Source organism: Chelonia mydas, chromosome 2 (genome assembly GCF_015237465.2).
Source record: "Chelonia mydas isolate rCheMyd1 chromosome 2, rCheMyd1.pri.v2, whole genome shotgun sequence".
In the NCBI taxonomy this organism is placed as follows: Eukaryota; Metazoa; Chordata; order Testudines; family Cheloniidae; genus Chelonia; species Chelonia mydas.
This window is the reverse complement of record NC_057850.1, coordinates 263,490-281,518: the sequence shown is the minus strand read 5'-3', so window position 1 is coordinate 281,518 and position 18,029 is coordinate 263,490. Positions and strand designations below refer to the sequence as shown.

Below are 18,029 nucleotides of genomic sequence, written 5' to 3'. Positions count from 1 at the left end.
CCTTCTAGACTGATGCAGGCAGGTATTGCTCATTTTTTCCACTGCATCATGCAGCACAGATGGTGACTGGCTCATGTGAAACCGTTTTGTGCTAGGAATGGGACTGTATTCCAGTCAAATGCACTAACCTAGAGTGGCAAATACAGGCCGGTCAGATGCCCAGAGAGGAGGTATGGGTCAAGAGAGAATAACATAACACTGTCACAAGAAGGCACATGCCTCAATAGAAACATAGGACTGGAAGGGACCTTGAGAGGTCATCTAGTCCAGTCCCCTGCAAGAGCCTCCACTGTAGCCCAGGCAAAGTTGTTAACCCTCAGCTCAGACTCCATTTTGCAGGCAGGCAGAAACAGAGAGAGTTCAGTAGAAAGCACATGAAAAAACATTAAAGGGAAAGAATAATTGCTGTGAGGGCATGGTGGAGACAACTGGTGGGGCTGTGAAGGTCCAAGTGTGTCCCCAGACCAGTGTCCCTGAGCAGCAAGCCAGTCCCAAACTGTTCCTTCTTATGAGGGTGTCCATCCCCATGTCTTGGAAAACAGGTCCTATTTCTTCTCATTTGTGTAGAGGCAGGCATCTTGGGTCTCTGATGTGCTCCTTAGTCAAACCAGGCAGGTTTAATTATTTAAATCTGCCCCCATATCTCAGGTCTTCTGGCCCCTGCTTGTTTCTGTGGCTCTTCTGAACTCCCTTCAGTTTGTCAGTGTCTGCCTGTCACTGTGCCCAGAACTAAACATGATATTTCAGGTGTAAACACACCAGTGTCCTAGCAAGAGACTGTTCACATGAAGCCTCTGGATATGCAGTTTCAAACTCACATTGGTCTGTTTGTTGCCACAGCCCATTGCGAACTCAGGTCTAAGTATTTGTTAACTGCATGTGTCCAGGCTGCACCTCCCTCTGCTTCCCTGCCCAGATTTCTAACCCCTCTAGGTCCTTTTGAATTATATCTCTGTCCTCATTGGGATTCGGAAGCTCCTCCTTACTGAGTAGGATCTGGGCATTTCATTGGTACCTCAAAGATCCAACAAGTCAAGGAGTTTTCTGTGAAGTCGGTTCCTCTCCACTTGTTACTTGTCTCTCATGTGCTGAAAGGTTGGGGCTCTGAGAAAGGCAAGGTGCCTGATCCCAAAACGTTGTGTGTGTGTGTCTGTGCATGCAGGGCTGATGCTAGGAACAGGCAGAGATCACATGGAACCACTCCTTTTCCAGGGGGATTATCCCATGCACTGCTGCCTCACAGCCGTTCTTTCTGCTGGTGCATGTAGCACCAGGAAGACCTCAATGTTTGGGAGTGTCTGAGGCAGACAAGCAGGTCTAGTCAGGGAGGGGCTCAACTGAGAGAGAGGCAGGCTGGGAACTAGCTGTGCAAGTGAAACACGTAACAACAAGCACCAGAGACACAGCACTAGGCAGGAAAATAACAGAGTGAGCCTGGAGCACTGAGACTTCAGTGGGAGCTGACATCAGGCAGTAGAATGTAAGTGAGAAAGGAATGACTCTGACCCACTTCTCCTTTTACTTAGAGCAGATTTACATTGGTATAGAACACTGCAGTGATTTCAGGGGCCTCACTCCTGGGTCAGATGAGGGTTAGAGAAAAATTGAGTCCTGTGCATTTGCTACTGATTCATAGACTTAAGGCCTGATGGGCCCATTATTATTTATCTAATTGGACCTTCTGTAAACACAGGCCAGAGCGTTTCACTTAGTGATTCCTATATTGAGCCTATTACTCCTGGTTGAACTAGAACGTTTATTTTAGAAAGGCATCCAGTAAGACTTCAAGTGACCTAGAACATACCATGTCCCTAGAAGTTATTCCAATGGTTCATTACCCTCCCTATTTAAAAAATGCACCTTATTTCTCATCTGAATGTACCTAGTTTCGGCTTTCTGTCATAGAGAGTTCTGCTTTTGGCTGCTCAGTTTAGAAAAGAAGCTGTCTAAGGCAGGCTTTCCAGACTAATGAATCTTGTGGTTCACACTGGGCTGAATGAGTGAGAAAAGAGTTGGGTTTAATTGAGTCACTCCAAGTTACATGGGGATGTGTGGGAGTAGAACTGGGCCCTAGCCCAGCCCAGAGGGAAACTTCCCATAAGGCTCTTAGACTGAAAGGCCTCCCAAGGTACTAAGGGACACCTATGAACTGTACTCCTTCAAAGGAGTGGGTTCAAGGGTCTTCACTGCTTCCCTCAGCTACCAGATGGCTCACGCTTGATCTTCTCCTCTTCCCCTTCCCCTGCTAGCCTCCTCTGGGTACATACAGAAGTGGAAAGGACACTGCTTCCTGTACAGAGGTCCCCAGAAGCAGCGACCAGTCCAGCTTCTTTGGACAAGGCCACGCTGAAGGGTGGGGAAGATAGGCCTCTAGAGCTAATTGGAGAAGGATGCAAGACCTGTGGACCTGATTCTGTTGCTCTACATAAGAATGGCTATACTGGGTCAAACCAATGGTCCATCCAGCCCAATATCCTGTCTTCCGATAGTGGCTAATGCCAGCTGTCCCAGAGGGAATGAACAGAACAGGGAATCAAAAAGTGATCCATCCCCTGTCATCCACTCCCAGCTTCTGGCACACATGGTGTTGCATCCCTGCCCATCCTGGCTAAGAGCCATTGTTGGACTTATCCTCCATGAACTTATCTAGTTCTTTTTTTAACTCTGTAATAGTGTTGGCCTTCACAATATGGTCTGGCAAAGATTTCCACAGATCGACTATGTGTTGTGTGAAAAGGTACTTCCTTTTGTTTGTTTAAAACCTGCTCCCTATTAATTTCATTTGGTAACCCCTAGTTCTTGTAAAAAGAAAAGGAGTACTTGTGGCACCTTAGAGACTAACAAATTTATTTGAGCATAAGCTTTCGTGAGCTACAGCTCACTTCATCGGATGCATTCCATAAAGCTTATGCTCAAATAAATTGGTTAGTCTTTAAGGTGCCACAAGTACTCCTTTTCTTTTTGCGAATACAGACTAACATGGCTGCTACTCTGAAACCTAGTTCTTGTGTTATGCGAAGGAGTAAATAACATTTCCTTATTCACTTTCTTTATACCAGTCAAGATTTTACAGATCTCCCCCCTTAGTCATCTCTTTTCCAAGCTGAAAAGTCCTAGTCTTATTAATCTCTCTTCATATGGAAGCTGTTTCATACCCCATATCATTTTTGTGGCCCTTCTCTGTACCTTTTCCAGTTGCAATATATCTTTTTTGAGATGGGGAGTCCAAATCTGCACACAGTATTCAAGATGTGGGCGTACCATGGATTTATATAGTGGCATTCTGATACTTTCTGTCTTGTTATATATCCCTTTCCTAATGGTTTCTAACATTGTTAGCTTTTTTTGACTGCCCGGCACATTAAGCAGATGTTTTCAGAGAATTATCCAAAATGACTCCAAGATCTCTTTCTTGAATGATAACAGCTAATTTAGACCCCATCATTTTGTATGTATAGTTGGGCTTATGTTTTCCAATGTGCATTATTTTGCGTTTATCCACGCTGAATTTCATCTGCCATTTTGTTGCCCAGTCACCCAGTTTAGTGAGAACCCTTTGTAACTCTTCACAGTCGGCTTTTGACTTATCTTGAATAATTTTATATCATATGCAAATTTTGTCACCTCATTATTTAACCCGCTTTCCAGATCATTTATGAATATGTTGAACAGCACTGGTCTCAGTACAGATCCCTGGGGGACACCACTATTTACCTCTCTCCATTCTGAAAACTGACCTTTTATTATTTTTATGTCCTGTGCCTTACATGGCCATTGATAGCAATGCAAAAGTGACTGTAAACCAGAGCATCACTCCAGTGTGTGTGTGAATTGGGTCCCACAAGTACAACTCCAGCACTTGTATCAAGAATGAGAAACTCTAGAAAGACCTAGCCAAGCTAGCTGACTTGAGAAGTAATGGCAGGTGAAATTCACAGTGGAAGAGGGATTTTGGACCCCTCATACACATTGCTTCACAAGTGCCTCATCTTGACTCTTAAGGCCCTTCATAATTTAGTCCCATCCTACTTAATATTTCTATTATCTTGCCATTGACCCTGCCTCCGACTCTGCTGTGCCAACAGTGCTAGTCGTGAACCTGCTAGTCCACTTGTCCACCCTGCACCTTTCCATTTTTTCCCATGCTGCCCTTACACATGGAGAAAACTCCTTGTCCTCCTTCAGATCCCTTCTTAGAACTTACTTCTACTGCTATGCCTGAAAAATACTTGTCCTACAAGAGCTGGGGCTACTCCTACTACGCTAAACTTGCTCATCTTCCTGGTAACATGGCCATAGCCCATTTCTCTCTTTCATCCATCCATTGTATCTTGTGGGACCTAGATTATGAGATCTGTCAGGCAGGAACTGACATTAATTGCTTGTACAGCACCTAACACAATGAGATCCTGGATCCTTGATTAGATTCTCCAGCTGTTACTGTAATACAAACCATAAACAAATAGCAACATTGCTTGCTTCCCATCGTTAAATTAGAAGTCAGGAAAATGACCTTGTCAGTGGGCATCAGGGCTCAAAGCAGTAAACAAAATGTTAGGAATAGTATGCTGCAAGTGTTATGCCTTTTATATAAATCAACAGGATATTCTTATCTGGGATACTGTGTTCCGTTCTGGGCACCCTATTTCAGAAAGGGTACAGCAAAAAGAGAGGGTTCAGAGGCACTTGAGGAGAAAGCTTGGAAGCTTGGAGAGACATCTGTCCACAAAGAGATTGAAAAGATGAGGACTTTAGAAAAACTAGGAAGGCGAGAAGTTAACTGGTAAGGCTAAATACCAGGTTCAAGAGATTATTCAAGACAAAGAGAGGTCCTCCAGAATGTGGAAGGTTAACCCTAATGAAGGCAATAGGCAATATGTAAGAAAGAAATTAGGAGTACTGAGATGGATTTTAAAGAGCATGTAACTAAAAGTTTTTTTTTTTAACCTTTCCTCATAGGTCAGGTTTTCTAAACCTTGTATCATTTTTGTTGTTCTCTGGACTCTCCAATTTATCCACATCTTTCCTGAAGTGTAGTACACAGAACTGGACACAGTACTCCAGCTGAGGCCTCACCAGTGCCAAGTAGAATGGGATAATTACCTCTTGTGTCGTACATACAACACTCCTGTTAAATACACCCCAGAATGATATTAGCCTTTTTCGCAACCGCCTCACATTGTTGACTCATTGGGTTTGTGATCCCTGTAGTCCCCAAATCCTTTTCAGCAGTACTACCACCTAGCCAGTTTTCCCCCATGGTTGCTGTCCATTTGATTTTTCCTTTCAAAGTGTAGTACTTTGCACTTGTCTTTAGAAAACTGGTCTGAAATCAACACAATGAAATTCAGTAATTTGCCAAGTTCATTTTGAATTTTAATCCTGTCCTTCAAAGTCCTTGCAGCCGCTCCCAGCTTGATGTCATCTGCAAATTACTGTACTGGGGCCAATACTGTTTCACATATTCATAAATGATCTGGAAAAAGGGATAAACAGTGAGGTGTCAAAGCTTGCAGATTATATAAAATTACTCAGGATTGGATTTAACTAAAATGACTGTGAAGAGTTAAAAAGGATCTCACTAAACTGGGTGACTGGGCAACAAAATGGCAGATGAAATTCAGTGTTTATAAATGTAAAGTAATGCACAGTGGAAAACAATGCCACCAATACATACAAAATGATGGGGTCTAAATTAGCTGTTACCACTCAAGAAAGATCTTGGAGTCATTGTGGATAGTTCCCTGAAAAAATCCACTAAATGTGCAGATGCAGTCAAAAAAGCAAAAAGAATGTTAGGAACCATTGGAAAAGTGATAAATAATGACATGGAATATCATCATGCCATTATATAAATCCATGGTATAGCCACATTTTGAATACTGTGTGCAGTTCCGGTCACCCCATCTCAAAAGAGATCTATTGCAATTGGAAAAGGTACAGAGAAGGTCCACAAAAATGATTCGGGGGATGGAACAGCTTCCATATGAGGAGAGATTAAAAAGACTGGGACTGTTCAGGTTAGAAAAGAAACAACTAAGGGGGGATATCGTAGAGATTTATCAAAAACAACGAGGAGTCCTTCTGGCACCTTAGAGACTAACAAACTTATTTGGGCATAAGCTTTCATGGGCTAAAACCCACTTCATTAGATGCATGGAGTGAAAAAAACAGTGAGCAGAATGACAAGTTTCAGAGTAGCAGCCCTGTTAGTCTGTATTCGCAAAAGGAAAAGGAGTACTAGTGGCACCTTAGAGACTAACAAATTTACCACCTTCCCCCTTAATTCAATTGGCTCATTAGCACTGACCCAGCACTTGGTAAGGCAACTCCCATCTTTTCATGTGCTATAATATATATTCTGCTTACTGTTTTTTTCACTCCATGTATCTGATGAAGTGGGTTTTAGCCCACGAAAGCTTATGCCCAAATAAGTTTGTTAGTCTCTAAAGTGCCACAAGGACTCCTTGTTGTTTTTTCTGATACAGACTAACACGGCTACCACTCTGAAACCTGTCACCACAGAGATTTTCAAATCGTGAATGGTGTGGACAAAGTGAGAGGAAGTGTTACTTACCCGTTCACATAACACAAGAACTAGGGATCACCCAATGAAATAAATAGGCAGCGGGTTTTAAAAAAACATAAGGAATTACTTCTTCACACAATGCACAGTCAACCTGAGGAACTCATTGCCACGGGATGTTGGGAAGACCAAAAGTGTAGTTGGGTTCAGACAAGAATTAGATAAATTCATGAAGATTAGTCCATCAATGGCTGTTAGCCAACATGGTCAGGGATGCAACTCCATGCGCTAGGTGTCCCTAAATTTCTGAGCGCTAGAATGACTGGATGACAGGGGATGGAAGCATGTGGCACGAGTCACTGTTGGAATACAGGATACTGGGCTAGATAGACTATTGGTCTGACCCAGTATTGCTATTCTTATCTTATGTAAATTTTATGAGCAGCTTCTCCACTTCATCGTGCAAGTCTTTAATGAAAATATTGAATAGTACTAGACCCAGCATTGAGCCCTGTGGGACCCCACTAGATCTGCCCTTCCAGTTTGACAGTGAACCAGTGTTAATTTCTCTTGGAGTATGGTCTTTCCACCAGTTGTGCACCCCACCTTACAGTAATATCATCTAGGGGACAAATCCCTAATTTTCTTTTGAGAATGTCATGTGGCACTATGTTAAAATCGTTACTAAAATCAAAATATATCACATCATCTGTTTCTCCCATCCACTAGGCTAGTAATTGTCTAAGAAGGAAATTAGGTTGGTTTGGCAAGATTTGTTCATGACAAATCCATGCTGGCTAGTCTTGATAACCTTCTTATTCTCTAGGTGCTTACAAATTGATTGTTTAATAATTTGTTCCAGTATCTTTCCAGGTACGGAAGTTAGGCTGACTGGTCTATAATTCCTCCAGATCTATTTGTTCCCCTTTTTAAAGATAGGTACTATGTTTGCTCTTCTCTAGAACTCAGGGGCCTCACTCGTTCTGTATGAGTTCTCAAAGATAATTGCTAACAGTTTGGAGATTGCTCCAGCTATTTTTTAACCTTTCCTCATAGATCAGGTTTTCTAACCCTTTTATCAGTTTTATTGCTTTTCTCTGGGCTCTCTCTCCAAGTTATCCACATCTTTCCTACAGTCTGGCACCCAGAATTGGACTCAGCGTTCCAGCTGAGGCCTCACCAGAGCTGAGTAGAGCAGGACAGTCACCTCCTGTGTCTTACATACGACACTGGTGAAGACTGAAGCAAAACAGGCATTGAACACTTCAGCCCTCTTGATGTCATCAGTTATTAGCTCTCCTTCTCTTTTATGCCCCTTGTTAGGCTAAGGCACAAAATGATTTACACCTATCTGATTTTGTCCCTACGAGCTTGTGCTAATCTCTTGTGCGCTTCCTTGGCAATTTGTCCATGTTACCACTTTTTGTAGGATTCCTTTTTGATTTTCAGCTAAAGAGCTCCTGACAGCACCATATTGGTCTCCTACTGTCTTTCCTTTGCACTTGTGCCTTTAATATTGTCTCCTTGAGAAATATAGGCCATAGAATTTCACCCAGTTACTCCTGCATTGAGACCAATAACTTGTTTGTCTAAAGCATGTCTTCAGGAAAGGCAAGATCTTGATTTTTAAGGCATCACGAGATGGAGAATCCACCACTTCCCTCTGGGGCACCTGGCATTGGACTCTGTTGGAAGACAGGATATTGGGCTAGATGGACCTTTGGTCTGACCCAGTATGGCTGTTCTTTTGTTCACTTTCCTTGGCAGCTTGTTCCATGGTTAATCAACCTCACTGTTTAAAAATGTGGGCCTTATTTAAAATTTAAATTTGTCTGGCTTCAGCTTCCAGCAATTTGTTCTTGCTCTGCTTTTCTCTGCTAGATTTAACAGTCATTTATTACCTGTTATTTCTGTGGTTCTTTTCTGTACCCACTTGAATTTTTCAACCTCTTTTTTAAAATGTTGACATCAGAAGTGGGTGTAGTATTCATCATCCACATGTGATAAAGTAAATCATCCTGCTTCTTCCCAAATACAAATCACTTTCCACAAATGGAAAAAAAAAAGAGGAAGGAGACAACAATCAATATAGATTTGACATTATGAAGTGTAGAAAATGGATAAGGGATACTAAAGACATCAGAGAAAAATATCTAAATAATAAAGATAAGTATATAAGGAACAAAAGAAATCCTCAAAATTATATAGGTCCATTACTAAATTGATATGATAAGATTGATAGTGATGGTGTAGAAGAGGCAAAAGTGATCAATACATAGTTGTGACCTGAATTTGGAAAGAAGCAGGAGGATGTATTCTTATCACATGTGGATAATGAAGTACTTTCCAGTCCATTAATATGAGTGTTAAATAGCAGCTACTATGGATAAACATTTTTAAATTTGCAGGCCCTGATAACTTGCACCTAAGAGTACTAATATTATTCCAATACTCAAAAGGGGTAAGTGGGATGATCCACATAATTAGAGGACAGTTAGCCTGACTTCAGTATGAAGCAAAATAATGAAACAGCTGATGCAGAAGCCAAATCAATACAAAATTAAAGGATAAGAATATAACAATTGCCAATCAACATGGAAAATAAATCTAGTCAAACAAACCTGAATTCATATTTTGATGAGATTACGAGTTAGATTGATAAAGATAACTGTATAGATGTAATATACTAGACTTTTGTAAGGCATTTGGCTTGGAATCACATGATATTCTGATTTAAAAATATAGCACTGTGCAATAACCAAAGCACACATTAAATGGATTAAAGAACTGGCTGACTTACACATCTCAAAATGTAGTTGTCAAAATGGAGAATCATCCAATTATATATTTCCAGTGAGGGTCTGCAAGCATCAGTACTAGAATCATAGAATATCAGGGTTGGAAGGGACCTCAGATCATCTACTCCAACCCCCTGCTCAAAGCAGGACCAATCCCCAATCTTTGCCCCATATCCCTAAATGGCCCCCTCAAGGATTGAACTCACAACCTTGGATTTAGCAGGCCAAAGCTCAAACCACTGAGCTATCCCTCCCCCCTAATAGGCCCAATGCTATTCAATATTTTTATCAGTGCTCTGGAAATAAATAAAAAAAACACTGCTGATAAAATTTGTGGCTGACACAAAGATTGGTGGTGTGGCAAAAAATTATTAGGACAGGATTTTGTAACACTCCCCCTCCCCCATCCCACCCCTGGCCCCTGAGGGGGAAGCGGGGAGTGAAGCGGCTCCGCACGCTGCCCCCGCCCCGAGCACCGGCTCCACATTCCCATTGGCTGCAGCTAATAGGAGCTGTGGGGGTGGCACTTGCGGGTGTTGGCAGCGCACGGAGACCCGCTGCCTCCCTCCCCCAAGGGGCCGCAGAGACGTGCCAGCAGCCAGCCACTGCTGGTACTGGCGTGGGGCCAGGGTAGGCAGGCAGCCTGCCTGAGCCCTGCTGCGCTGCTGACCGGGAGTTGCCTGTGATAAGTGCCTCCCAGCTGGAGCCTGCACTTTGCACCCCCTCCTGCACCCCTTTCCCATCCTGGAGCCCCCTCCTGCACCACAACTCCCTCCTGCACCCCAATCCCATGCACCAGCCCGGAGCCCTCTCCTGCACCAAACTCCCTCCCAGAGCCTTCACCCCCTCCTGCCCCCCAACACTCTGTCCTACCCTGGAGTCCCCTCCTGCACCAAACTCCCTCCCAGAGCCCGCACCCCTCACTCCCTCCTGCACCCCAACATTCTGCCCCACCCTGGAGTAACCTCCTGCACCCAAACTCCCTCCCAGAGCCCGCACCCCTCACCCTCTCCTGCCCCCAACTCTCTTCCCCACCCTGGAGTCCCCTCCTGCACAAAACTCCCTCCCAGAGCCCGCACCCCTCACCCTCTCCTGCACCCCAACACTCTGCCCCAGCCTAGAGCCTCATGTAAAACTCATGAAATGTCCAGTGGATTCTATGAGATTAGGTGCAGTGTGACCATATGACTCCTGCACCCAAACTCCCTCCTAGAGCTTGCACCCCTCACTCCTGCACCCCAACCCCCTGTCCCAGGCTCAGCCCGGAGCCCCCTCCCACACTCCAAACCCCACGGCCCCAGCCCAGAGCCAGCACCGCACCCCTGCCCCAGCCCGGTGAATGTGAGTGAGGATGGGGAAGAGCGAGCGACAGAGGGAGTGGGGAATGGAGTGAGCGGGGTGAAGGCCTGGGGAGGGGGCAGGGCCTCGGGGAAGAGGCGGGGTAGATCCTGGCTTGGTCTTAAATTCATAAAGTAATCTTGTGCATGAAAAGGTTGGAGAATACTGATCGAATGGTTCCTTCTGGCCTTAAACTATGCATCTAGTGGGCATCAGTCCAGGAATATCCCAAAACAAGTATCTACAGCTTTCACCAAGCTTACATCAGCAGCAGCATGAGCTCAGTCTGCATTTCAGGAACAGAAAAGTGATGGTAAAACTACACAGGCTTTTAAAAACAAATAACTGAAATGATAAATAATAAGGTTTCCTCTCTGTTGTCCGGTTTCAGAGTAGCAGCCGTGTTAGTCTGTATCCGCAAAAAGAAAAGGAGTACTTGTGGCACCTTAGAGACTAACAAATTTATTTGAGCATAAGCTTTCGTGAGCTACAGCTCACTTCATCGGACGCATTCTGTTGTCTGATGGTCTTAAAACACTTTACAAACATTAGTTCATGTATCCTTCCAAACCCCGTTTTGAAGCAGGAAAGAAAGAATTATCCCTATTGAACATGGGGAAATTGAGGCACAAAGAGGTTCTGACTAACATTTTCAAACTGGATACTTAAAGCTAGGCAGCTAAATGAGGGGGCTGGTTTACAGAGGTGTTGAACACCTATAACTCTTAGTGAAGTCAATGCAATCTCCACTTGCTTAGCACCTCTGAAAATCAGGCCCCTCATTTAGCTGCTTAACTTTAAGTATTCAAGCTTGAAAATTTTTGCCTAATGGTTTGTCTACACTGCAAAAAAAAAAAAAAAAAAAAAAAAAAAGACCCACGGCAGCAAGTTTCAGAGCCTGGATCAACTGATTTGGGCTCACGCTATCTGGCTAAAAATAGCAGTGTAGACATTAGGGCTCATGCTGGAGCCCAAGCTCAGAGACACTCCCTCGTCGGGTTTTGGAGCCCAGGCTCCAGCTCAAGTTTGAATAGCTACACTTTTATTTTTAGCCCCAGAGTGCAAGACCCACAAGCCTAAGTCAGTTGATCTTGGCTCTGAAACTCACTGCCAACGGGTGTTTTTTGCGGTGCTGGTCTACCCTGAGGTATGTCTACACTGCGATTAAAAACAGCAGCACAGCCTTGGCTGGCCCAAGTCTGCTGACTTGGGTTCATGGAGCTTGGGCTATAAAATTGCAGTGTAGACATTTGGGCTGGTCTGGACCCCAAGCTCTGGGACCTTCCCCACTTACTGGATCTCAGAGCCTGGGCTCCAGCCTGAGCCCAAATGTCTGCACTGCAATTTGATAGCTCTGCAGCACAAGCCCTATGAGCCTGAGTCAGCTGCCTCCTTTCAGAACAGCAACAGGTCTTTCATTGCAGTGTTCGTGTACCCAAGATCACACAAGAAAGTTGTGGGAGGACCAGGAACACAATTCAGATCTCATGACTCAGCCCTATGCATCTATCACTGTTATCTTTCACCTCTAAGGGCATGTCTACAATACAATCTTAAGTCGACCTATGTTAGGTCGACTTATTGCGGTGCCTGATGTCCACACTATCCTTCTTCTGTCGGTGGTGCGTGTCCTCACCAGGAGTGCTTCCACCAACTGAAGAGGGGCAGTGTGGGGGGCTGAGAGCCAAGACTCTCGGCTCCACGCAGCTCCCCACCAGGAGCCTAGCTGTCCCCCAGTCTTCTCGCCTCCCCACTCCCAGCTGGGAGCGAGGGAAAGCAGCCTGGGGCGTCTCGTCTCCAGCTGGGAGATCTGTGCCCAGAGTCCAGTCAGCTGTCATGCTCCTGGCAGGGAACAGGGATCTGGGACCCCGGAGGTGGCAGCCCAGTTTGGACATGACAGCCCGGCTTGGAGTAGAGACTGGGTAGCAGCCTGGCTGGGGAACCAGGAGTTGGCTTTCTTGTCAATTTCATAGTTCCAGCAGAGCCATGAAATTGACAAGACAGCCAACAGCCTGTGGAGGAATGCAATGTCTACACAGACATTTCATCGCCCTAACTACATCAACATAAGCCCTCCGCCTCTCATGGAGGTGGAGTTATGTCGGTGTAGTAGGGCACTTACATCGGTGGGAGCAATGCTGTACTGTAGACACTGACATAGTTAGGTTGACATAAGCTGTCGCATGTTGACCTAACTGTAGTGTAGACCTATCCTAAGATGATGAGGGTCTAATTTATCAAAAACAACAAGGAGTCCTTGTGGCACCTTAGAGACTAACAAATTTATTTGGGCATAAGCTTTCATGGGTTATAACCCACAGACTAACACGGCTACCCCTCTGAAACCTGTAATAATTTATCAAAGCAACTTCAGCTTTTGGTTGCCCACATTTGAATGTATGGATAAAAATGGTAAAACATGCCTTTATAATAAACAGGAATTTGTGGGATATATCCCTGAAATAGATCTGGCATCAATTTTCTAAAAGCAAACCAAAAGTCTTTGAATTTATTTTGTATGACTGGTGTGCAAAAGGTACTTAGTCACAGTTTTCTACTAAAAGAAAAGGAGTACTTGTGGCACCTTAGAGACTAACCAAATTATTTGAGCATGAGCTTTCGTGAGCTACAGCTCACTTCATCGGATGCATACTGTGGAAACTGCAGAAGACATTATATACACAGAGACCATGAAACAATACCTCCTCCCACCCCACTCTCCTGCTGGTAATAGCTTATCTAAAGTGATCATCAAGTTGGGCCATTTCCAGCACAAATCCAGGTTTTCTCACCCTCCACCCCCCCACACACAAACTCACTCTCCTGCTGGTAATAGCCCATCCAAAGTGACCACTCTCTTCACAATGTGTATGATAATCAAGGTGGGCCATTTCCTGCACAAATCCAGGTTCTCTCACCCCCCCTCCAAAAACCACACACACAAACTCACTCTCCTGCTGGTAATAGCCTATCCAAAGTGACCACTCTCCTTACAACGTGCATGAAAATCAAGGTGGGCCATTTCCAGCACGAATACAGGTTTTCTCACCCCCCCACCTCCATACACACACAAACTCACTCTCCTGCTGGTAATAGCAGGAGAGTGAGTTTGTGTGTGTATGGGGGTGGGGGGGTGAGAAAACCTGGATTTGTGCTGGAAATGGCCCACCTTGATTATCATGCACATTGTAGGGAGAGTGGTCACTTTGGATAAGCTATTACCAGCAGGAGAGTGAGTTTGTGTGTGTGTGTTTTTTTGAAAAAGGGGGGGGGGTGAGAAAACCTGTATTCGTGCTGGAAATGGCCCACCTTGATTTTCATCACGTTGTAAGGAGAGTGGTCACTTTGGATAGGCTATTACCAGCAGGAGAGTGAGTTTGTGTGTGTGGTTTTTGGAGGGGGGTGAGAGAACCTGGATTTGTGCAGGAAATGGCCCACCTTGATTATCATACACATTGTGAAGAGAGTGGTCACTTTGGATGGGCTATTACCAGCAGGAGAGTGAGTTTGTGTGTGGGGGGGGTGGAGGGTGAGAAAACCTGGATTTGTGCTGGAAATGGCCCAACTTGATGATCACTTTAGATAAGCTATTACCAGCAGGAGAGTGGGGTGGGAGGAGGTATTGTTTCATGGTCTCTGTGTATATAATATCTTCTGCAGTTTCCACAGTATGCATCCGATGAAGTGAGCTGTAGCTCACGAAAGCTCATGCTCAAATAAATTGGTTAGTCTCTAAGGTGCCACAAGCACTCTTTTTCTTTTTGTGAATACAGACTAACACGGCTGTTATTCTGAAACCAGTTTTCTACTAGAGATACACCTGTTTAGAATTCTTGTGACTACAACCAGTAAATGTATCTTACCACTAAAGAAATGTGTTAGAATAAAATAATTAGAGAAATGGAACCATTGCCTGCCTATGTTAGATTAGCAATGAGGAAAAATGGGTCAAATGGGAAAAAGTGATAAAAAGAAGTGTTGATAACTTTTATAAGAACAATCTTTAACACCTAGCCTACCCTACCATACCCAGACTTCTGAAAGGCATTTAACTTAGGCCCAGATGATAGTCTGACTAAAAAATTAGCACTGTACAAATATCAGTGCAGCACATATTAAATGGATTAAAAACTGGTTAACTAATAGTTCTCAAAGTATATGTAAAAGGAGAATCATCATCCAATGAGGTGGTTTCTAGTACAGTCCTGCAGGGAACTGTTCTCACCCAGCTGGTATTCAATATTTTTATCAATGACCTAGAGAAAATAGAAAAGCATTGCTGATAAAGTTTGCAGATGATGCACAGATTTGTGGAGTGGTGCATATAGTTTGGGACAGGTCAGTTACAGAACGAGCCGGTTCCTCCTGGACTTTTTCTTCTCCCAAGCCCACATGCTGCATGTTGGGGGAGGATGCTGAGGGATCACTTGGGTCCTAGTACCTCTCGAATTGTGCAGGGATCATCCTGGTCCCTCTGAGTCCAGGGGCTGCTAGTGGGGAGGGGTGGCTGTGGCTGGATCCCATCTTTCCTCTTTCCCTCAGGCTGTAATACCTGCTGAGATGGCTTCTCTGCTCCTGCTGATTTGAGAGTTTCTTTGCCCTCCCCTCCCCCCACCCCAAGCTAGCTCCTTCCTGGAATTTCTATTTTCCTCCCAAGCTGCATTGATCCAAGTGTGGGTGGATGGGAGCGGCATTTGGGGACCACTCCTGCATACCTCAGGGTCTGTCAGGTACTGGTCTGCACCAGGTGCCAAGTTCACTGTGGTGTAACTTTCTGGCTTCAGTTAATTCAATTTGCCTAGGACAAATTGGGCCCTAGGTACTTGGCTCCTTAAATCCAGCTGGTGTCTCAGATATGAAATGCAGCCCAGGAACTTGTCTGTCTTCCCCAGGATTTCAGGTCTCCAAGTCAGGTAAATTAGGTCTCTGGCTCTTCAGGAAGCAATGAGCAGACTCCACCTTTCTCTAAAAATAGTTGTAAACCTTTCCTGGTGGCACAAGACTTCATAGGAGATGCCTTTCTCTATACAAGATGATGATTTCTTGCCATTGCTGGTCAGCCTCTCACAGCTCTTGGTGCACCAATCTGAGCAGCCCAATATGTCATCCCATCTTAGATGCACTTCGTGTAGGCACAAGGGGTGGGCAAAGATGGCCTAAAGCCACGTCTCAGTATTCTAGGCCTTACTGGGGCAGCCTGGGATCATGAGGGTTTGGTGTAGAGCTGGCCCCGAGCACCCTCCTTCTAGGAACATTCCAGTAGGGGTAAGAGGGATTGGTTACTTACATGGCATAAAGGGCCTTAGAGCAATAACAAGTCAGACCCTGGGCCTCTGTAAAGCATGTGTTCATTCGCTCTCTTAGCTCACAGGGCCTAAACTTACAGCTTCTTAAACTTAGGCCTAATTGTGGAGGCTTCTCTCTTTGAAGCCACCGTTGGCAATGTGGTTTTTGACTCACTGGGACTGGTTCTGCTCTGACACCAGAGAGAGGCAGGATATCAATGGCTACACTAGCATACAAGCAATGTAAGTGGGATCAGAATCTCGCTGTCTGTGTCAGACTTGGGGCTGTCTGTCAGTAACTGATGCTTCTCCCTCCCCCTTGCCTCAAATTCCTTCCAACATCTTGAATGAGTTGGACCATTTCTTAAAGCTCATGGTCTCATTGGAGGAGAGGGGTTAGTAATATGCTAAACTCTAGCTAACCTCTCTCACCTAGCCTTGCTTTGCTGATAAGGGGATTACCGACTGTCTTGTTCAACTCCTTTAAAAAGATTAAAGCTTGAGTGCAGACAGGGCTCAGAGACCACCTAAGGCTTCTCAGTACCTCTGCAAAAACAAAACCCTGACTATATTTCCCAGGCTTGCTCGTTTTCCTGATGAAACTTTGAGGTAAAGGCTCCTAATTGTATGTATCTGAATATGTGCTTAGAATGGCAACGGCAACGCTACATAAATTTCATAGACTCTGAGAAGGCTTCTGATAGCATTCACAGGACCTGCCTATGGCGCATTCTGCGGGCATATGGAATTCCTTTCCGTATAATCAACGTCATCAAAAGCTTCTATTTCAATGGCACATGCAGTATTATCACAGTAAACTCAGTTTTGAAGTCAAGACAGGAGCACGTCAGAGGTGTGGTCATGTCTGCAATCCTCTTCAACATTGCCATCGACTGGGTAATGCGGCGTACAACAGAAGACATGCCAAGAGGCATGAAATGGACACTCTTCTCATCCCTTGAAGACCTGGACTTCGCAGACGATGATGAGCTCCCATCACATACCCAACACCATATACAAGAAAAAACAATTCAACTCAACACATTCAGCCAGCAAATTGGACTGAAAATCAACCTCAATAAGACAGATATCATGACCTTTAATATTGCCTCACCATCACCAGTACAGATAGAGGATTATGTTCTCACCAATGTAGAAACATTCACATACTTCGGCAGCACCATCAGTCAGGATGGTGGAACAAGCCAGGACATCAGGAACAAAATCAATAAATCCAGGGACACCTTCAAGAGCTTAAATTCAGTCTGGAAATCGTCAAAATATAGCACCAAAACCAAACTCAAGATTTATCAGAGCTGTGTACTTTCAACACTAGTTTATAGTGCAGAATGCTGGGAAATCAGAAAGTATGACATGTCAAAACTGTCTTCATTCCATACAATGTGCCTCAGAAAAATCCTCTGTATCTTTTGGCCCAAAACAATCTCAAACCAAGATCTATTGAGACAGTGCAGCCAAGAAGATCTGAGCACCATGATTGCCAAGAGGCGTTGGAGATCGATCGGTCATGTGCTTCGGATGGAAACTGATTCCATCACCAGAGTAGCAATAAGATGGACACCTGAAGGCAAGCGAATATGAGGCTGCCCGAAAACAACATGGTGAAGAGCTGTGGAAGCCAAGCTGAAAAACCTGGGGGACAGCTGGGGAACTATTGAAAGACTTGCCAGAAACAGACAGGAGAGGAGGAGCTTCGTCACTGCCCTAAACACCAGAGGCGTAATAGAAACATGATGATGATGATAAATATGTGCCAGGCCAGTCCTCTGGGCTCATATGCACTAAAATAGAAAATGTTAACCCCTCACTCTCTGGTAGGGCAGTTGATCCTACACCTATAATCTTAAATTGAGTGTCTTAAAACCATACAGAATGTAGACAGCAAAAGATGCCCTATCCCAAAGGTCTTAGAATCTAACCAGACAGAACAATTCACCTGCACGTGTTTATAAACTGAAAGTCCAGGCTTCATATGATTATTTTTAAAATATGATGGAGGTGTTGGTAGCAACTCCGGAGCTAAGGTGGTGTCATTTCTGCTCAGAAGACTAAAATTGTTCC

The 18,029-nt window shown here is 44.5% G+C and overlaps 1 protein-coding gene across 1 annotated transcript in view; it reads left to right on the top strand.

Annotated features, from left to right (window-relative positions):
• FAM83H (family with sequence similarity 83 member H) overlaps nucleotides 1-18,029 on the top strand; it is a 61,381-nt gene that overhangs the window by 5,804 nt on the left and 37,548 nt on the right. The window lies entirely within an intron of this gene.